This window comes from Atta cephalotes, assembly GCF_000143395.1.
Source record: "Atta cephalotes unplaced genomic scaffold scaffold00036, whole genome shotgun sequence".
Taxonomy (NCBI): Eukaryota; Metazoa; Arthropoda; class Insecta; order Hymenoptera; family Formicidae; genus Atta; species Atta cephalotes.
The window spans coordinates 804033-811732 of NW_012130100.1; positions in this window are offsets into that span (position 1 = coordinate 804033).

Sequence of the window (7700 nt, forward strand, 5' to 3'; positions counted from 1 at the left end):
TATATATATATAACATACATTACACGATCAATAGTTATATGCATAATTTTCATACGACGTTATACGTTTATGAAATGTATAAGTATGTCATATTCAAAGTGTTTTAGTAAATAACTAATGGCTAATACATTAGTACACTGTTAATAATGAAAATCCATAGTTTACGTATATCCATAGTTTATGTATATTAGACTTTCTTACTTGTTACTTTCAGTAGTGGCAGTACATTGCAGTATACGTAATAGTATTTTTCTCTATGTCCAAAGCCTACTTTATCTCTTTTTTTCTATGTTTAATAAAAAGAGATATGTTTTTTATGGTCAAATATTAGTGTTAGTACAGTATACATAGTGTTAGTACAGATATTAGTGATATATGCTTTTATATTTTCAATATCAGAATATACGTACAACTAACATAAATCAAAGTTAATGAGAGTCAGAATGCAGATTAGACGTAACATCTTAAAAAAATAATCAAAAATAATAAATTACGAATCCTCTGATAAATGATATCTTCTTTATACATTTCAACTCACTTTGGAGTCCTCTTCAGCAATATAGATATATTACGAAAAACTTACAAATACGAAAAGATTGTTACTCACAAATTGCCAGAGATGAAGTGATGTAAAATTTTGATAAATAGAGAGCACATCAAGAAGTTTTGATACATAATCACAAAATTACATAAATCTATCTACTAAAATTTTACATCATTTCATCTTTGGTAATTTGTGAGTGACATAATTTTTTTGGATATGTGTTTTTCATTGTATATTTATATTGCCTCATTAGCCTTGATTTATGTTAGTTATATGTATAGATTTGTATAGATTTAAAGTTTCCTATACAATAATTTTTTCTCAATATTAAAATATTGCATGTGTGTACTATGATGTGTGAATATCTACATAAATTAGAGCTAGAAATAAAAACTAGAAGTTTATGCTGAGGTACTCATGCTGCAGATATTCCCTATGTTTATTTATACAAAATATTGCAATTAAATTTTATGTGTACACATACACATTATATTATATATGTATATATACAATTTTAATATTGCATATTTAAACATAGGAAATGCATAAATAACTGAGCATAAATAACTTTTATCTGTAACGTGTGTATATTCATACATTATAGTATACATATATGCAATATTATATAATATTGCCTATATGTGTATTATATTTAAGTATATACGCATATCACTAATATCTGTATATATTTTATCATGAGTAACTTCTACATCTTTTTATAAAACGTAGCACAAAATGGAGTAGCTACGTATATTATATGTATAATATATCTATTGCTAATACATGTTACATCCTGACTTAAAATGATATTGACGAAAAGAAAAATGTTATTATGGTCATGTGTCAATGTACACTATCAATACTGAAAATCTAATCACGTATATTATATTTTCAGTATTCACAATCTATATCGGTACACAGTCATAGTATCGCTTTTTCCTATGACCAATGTCATTTTATCAGATCAAGATGTAACATGTATTATTGTCAATATATGGACACATGTTGCATATATGTGTATATATGTGTATGTATATATATATAGCTACTCCATTTTTTGCTATGTCTATCAAAAAGAGAGGTAGAAGTTATCTATGTTCAAATATAGAGATATTACTGATTTAGAGATACGATAGTGTCTTATTGACATATTATAATACACATACAATTTAACATATTACGTATAAAAACAAGTCCAATGTCATAATTATAAATTGTACGTGTATTATAATATGTCAATAAACACACATTATTAAAAATTACTCATGCTGGGATATTCATGCAGATATTCTCTATCCTGTCCTTTTTATACAAGAATTATATATATTAGAATTTTATATTATAATGTATATACATAAAATTTAATTGTAACGTTGCATATAAAAAAAAACATTCATGAATACTATTTATAATTACATTTTATGTGTATTATAATATACACACACAATATATTACATGACACAAAATATTATTCTATTATTGCATATAGACATGTAGTGAATTAATGATATATGTAATATTAAAATTATATTTTGGATATATTATTGTGTATATGTACATTATAATACATATAAAATATAATTATAATTTATATTCACTAACAATATTTTTTTATATATATAACAATGTTAGAATTATAAATGTTATGTTTGTGCGATGTGAATACACGCACATTATACAATGAATGTACATAAAATTCTAATATTGTGTATAAATAGATAATATCTGTATGATTATCTCAACATAAGTAACATTTATCTATTTATATAATGCGCGCGCGCGCGTGTGTGTGTGTTGTGTATGTGTGTGTTGACATAGTATATTAATACAATTTTCTATATTGGATATATAAATTGATATGTTAGTAATGTACTAATAATATTTATATTAATGTACTATCATAATATTTATCTCTTTTTATTAAACAGAGCAAACAGAGTTACATCATGTGCAATATTGTACTCATTTATTGATAATATATTATCCTAATTTAAAATGGCATTGAACGTAAGAAAAAAGTACTACGGCTTCATATCGATGTAACTATTAGTTAAAAATCTGTACTTTATGTATATTACAGATGTTTAATACTGATAGTATATAGCGGCCTACATTGCATGTGTACATAATACAATTGTTTCTAAGGTCCGATTCCACAAATATAAGATTAACTTCAATCCCGGTTTACTTTTTTCTCAATTCTAAAATTTGAAAATTTTTCAAAATAAAACAAATCTTATATTTGTGAGCTCGAGCCTAATATATGTTTTTGTCCCTAAATGGTTTCGCCTCAAATGGTTATATAGGAAACGGAATAAAATCGAATGTCAATAATTAATTGATCGAATTTCCTGTATGATCATATTAACTTAGAGAACGTAAGCATCTTATATATTGGAAATGAAAACTTGTAATATCGACTTGATTAAGTTATGCCGTTGCTTCAGCATTCCCTTAAACCACATATGAGAAGAATGCTTAGAGATATTCATTTTTAACAGGATTGATTTTGTAAATAATGGCAGAAAATCGTTTAGGCCCAATTCCACAACTCACACTTTTAATCACTTTTAATTGAAGTTCGACTTATTCGTCATCTGTTTTCAATTCTAGAATTAGAAAAAATTAGGAATAAATTGAATTTTATTATGAACGTGGTCCAATTCATGCTGACAACGCGCATAAACATCGTTTGTCTTCGTTTAACATTAACAACAAAGATGAAATGATTTTTAGTGTGAATCGGATCGCGGCCTATATTTTACTTCATATTTTCACGTTTTTCGTCATACCTGATTCTAGTGATTTTGTATTTTCAATTCGTCGTTACAGAATCACACGAATAAACTCACATGATCAAAATACGAAAAGTGATCTCATTCGAATTACAGAATCACCCCCTGAATGCATTGTAATCTTCCATTTTTATAGTCCATCCTTATAGTTATATTTAGCGTATTAATAATAGATTTATGATTTTATTTAGACTTAAGTTATAAGTTTTTCAGAATTGGCAATTTTGAAGATTTTATTGCAAAATAAATACGGCTACCAAGTAACTTTTGAAAAGTTGTTAACATTGACATATTTTATACTTAGCTTTTTACAGTGTCGAGCAGTGTAACACTATGTCATAGAGTATTTTCCAACAACGTACACAAGTAATACAGGGGGGAGTCGATTCTATAGTTCGAGTGAGATCACTCACTTTTCGCACTTTCACGTAAGTTTGTCCGCGTAATTCTATAACGACGAAGTGAAAATATGAAATCATTAGATTTGTCGGTATAGGGAAAAACATGAAAATATAAAGTGAAACATAGGCCGAGGTCCAATTCACATCATAACGCTTAAAAATCATTTCATCCTTGTTGTTCATCAAATGTTAACCGAAGATAAACGATGCTGAGCGTTGTCAGCATGAATCGGACTACAGCCAAAGTTCAATTTATTCCTAATTTTTTTCGAATTCTAGAATTGAAAACAGATGAGGAATAAGTTGAACTTCGATTAAAAGTGGGTTAAAAATAAAGGTTAAGGTTAAGGTTAAAAATAAATCATGAGTTATGGAACTGGACCTAAATAATTTTCTATCATTATTTACAAAGTCAATCCTGTTTAAAATTAATATCTCTAAGCATTCTTTGAGCGATATTCATAGTCCGTTCTTATTTTAAGACCATCTTAAGTAATGTCTTAAGATGTTAATATGGCTCTCTTATTGTTTCATGACATCTTAAGACTGTACTTAAGACGATTTTGAATATAAGATCTGACTATGAATACCAGCCTTCGTGTAATTCTCATATGTGGTTCAAAGGCTTCTTCATCCAATAACAAAATTGCTACCATGTATATTACCATTTGATTTTATTTTTGTTTTTGAACTGTGCAAAATTATAATATATTTAGGCAGTTGCACTAACGTTATTTTGGTTTTAGTAAAGCTTAAAACTCTCTCCATCTCTGTCTCTTTTTCGCTTTAAAACGAGACAGAGAGAATTTTAAGTCTTGCTTAAAGTCAAAGTAACGTTGGTACAATTGAGGTATCAATTCTCTAATTTTTATCATGGTGAAAATGTAAGCCATCTTATGGTGAAAATGTAAGCCATCGCGCGATTCCATAACTTTCATCATGATGAAAAAATAAGCAATCTCATGGGAATTCGTTCGGCAAGAAATTTCTTATCGAAAGGTGAGATTCGAGAGAGAAAGACTGTCAGATAAAGCGAGAGAAGAACCATATACCCGTATTCATAGTCAGATCTTCTTAAGACTTCCTTAAATTTATTTTTAGATGTTCAGCAGCCAATGAAATAATTCGTACAGTATCTAAAGATAAATTTAAGGAAGCTTTAAATATAAGGCCTGACTATGAATACAAGTAATAGACATCTAATAGCGTGTTGATAACAAGGTTAAATCCGTTAAATATTGTTTTGCATAAATACCTAAAAGAAAAAAATCTAAAGTAAAATGGCACTGTATATGGCTGTTTTATTACTTAATAATGAAGAAGATGAAGAAATTTTGAACTACACACTGAAACAACACAATGAAATAAGAATTATTCAGAGAATATTCAGAGACGTATCAATTTTTTTTTTATTTCTGATAATGAATTTCGTAGGTTGTACAGATAATTTTTATTAAAGTCTTTAGTAGTGCAAGTTTTTTATAATAAAACTCTAATAAAATATAATACTCTATAATAAAACAATATTACAATACTCTATAATAAATACAATATTATAATATTCTATAATAAAACAATATTATTTCAACATTGATCTGTAAGGACGAAATCCTGCAGTCTTTAAGAGGACGAATTCTTTTTCTAGATTAAGAACTCCTTGATGCTTGGAGAAAGGCTTTTGCAGTTTCTGTAACATCAAAGTTTTTTTAGCCTGATGAATTAAGAGCTATCGTTACTTCTTTCTATAATTCATCCTTTACAAAAAAGTATACACATTATATTTGTTTGTAATTTTTATTTACAGTTTATTATTTTTAATATTTAACATTTGTAAATAAAACTGCATGCCTTCCTCTTCGTTCGCACCATTTACAGTGAGAAACCATGCAATATCCATTTTAAATATATATTTCAAATAGATATTCAAATATATTTGATTGTCAAATATATTTGATATTTGAAAGCGAGAGAGTTCTAGTGCAGTCTAATGCAGGAACAGAAAACAGACCAAAAGATCGAAAAACAAGCTAATTTATATTAATTTATTAAAAAATAATTAAAATTTCACATTTTAGACATTTCGTTCCTTGCCGAAAAATTTCTCGTGAACTATTTCACATTTTATAACAGCCAAAAGTTATTAATCGCTTATTCATTATATTTACGCTTATTCATTATATTATTGAATTTGTTCACTTTTTGAGTATTCATTCCTAGGGGAAACTTTACATAATCGATACCCTGAATTGATGTATCAAAATGGCCAAAATACACATAGTATATGATTTCAAGAAGTACACATTGAGTACAGTAAAATCTATGTGTTACTGATTGTAGTCAGTCACTTTAAAAAAATACTGAGATAATCTGAATCGAGATAAAAACACGTTTACCTCGGCCGAATGCTCTTTTAAAAATACTCAAACTCTTGCGATAATTATACATATGATACATATGATCATATGTACTTTCGTGTTCCTGTTTTAAACTGTACTTACATGTACTCCTTGTGCACTTTTATGCATTAAACTTCTACAGCAGATAAATCCGTATTAAACTAAAAAAACACATAAATTAAACATTCGTATATATTCTTTTGATTATCATAAATAAACTAATTACAATTTAAAAATATTGATTTACATATTTAACGGATTCATTTTCCCAAATAAAGTACGTATATACAAATTAATTTGAAACGGCGTTATGCGTCAAAATAGATGCATTCGTAATACTTTGGGTACTCTCCATTTGACACATTTGTCGACACAAGCGTCGTTCCTTATTGACATTCAGAGAGACAAAGATAGACTGTCATCGAAGCACCTTTCATAGATCTAGTTTTTAATCATAAGCGTGTTGATAGCGCTATAAGCGTAAATCAAACCATGTTGTCTCTTTCACCTCGTTTGTATTATGCTTCAATGCATGGTAAAAATACAAGAATATATTCTCTTGCGCATTCCAAGCATATGCCCAGCCAATGAGAATTGCTTGACTGCGTCATCACTAAGCGGCAAATTTGAATTGTCTAACAACATTAGCATAATAACATTAAAGAATTATGCACAATTTGATATTAAAATTATGGAAAAATATATAGTCTTGAGATGTAAGTTAATTTTTGTTATTTAAATGGAAAATAAGGAATTTTGAATATTTATATTAAAAAATATTAAAGAGCAAAATTTTCAACACAAAGTGACATTTTAAAATCAGTATTTTAAAGAGTTTTCATTTTGTAAATGTGAAAAAATAAAATGCTTTGCACATACAATTGTATGTAATGTATTAATGTATTGTATTGTATTAATTTATTAAGTATGAAAATTCGGAGGACAGTTTTATATTTGATAATGGAGAAAAATTTTAAGGAATTTTGAGAGGAAGGTTATATACAAAAAAAAACATAAAACACTATCAAATATCAGGCTCACTATATCAAATTCATTACAAATCAACAGAAAAATCATTATCAAATATTCATAACAATGTCAAGCAATCATGCTTGTCGGCTTATAGCAACAGGCAACCATATTATCGAAGCGAAGCGCTCCGAATGCACAGTCTATAATGGGCAGCAGCAATAGATTAAGGAGTAGGCGTAGAAATTGACATTGAAATGAAATTAGTTTCATAATTAGATGTGAGAAAAATAATCAACTATGATTGGTCGATTTCTATGCCTACTCTTTAATTAACTACTGTTACTACATGCAGAAAAGCATTCAGTCTGCACTATTGTGATGTCATCAAGCTAATGTGCAGTAGAGCTCTAAATTTGTCTACGGAATGGGAATACCTTTCTACCAGGAAGAAAGATTAAGGAGACTCCATTCAATCAATCCTAGAGATCCAAAAAGAGCTCCGCTAATGCCGATTCGATTCGTGATTGGCTCTGCTATATTGTTTTGAAATCGGATGTGAGAGAGAGAGAGAGAGAGAGAGAGAGAGAGAAAG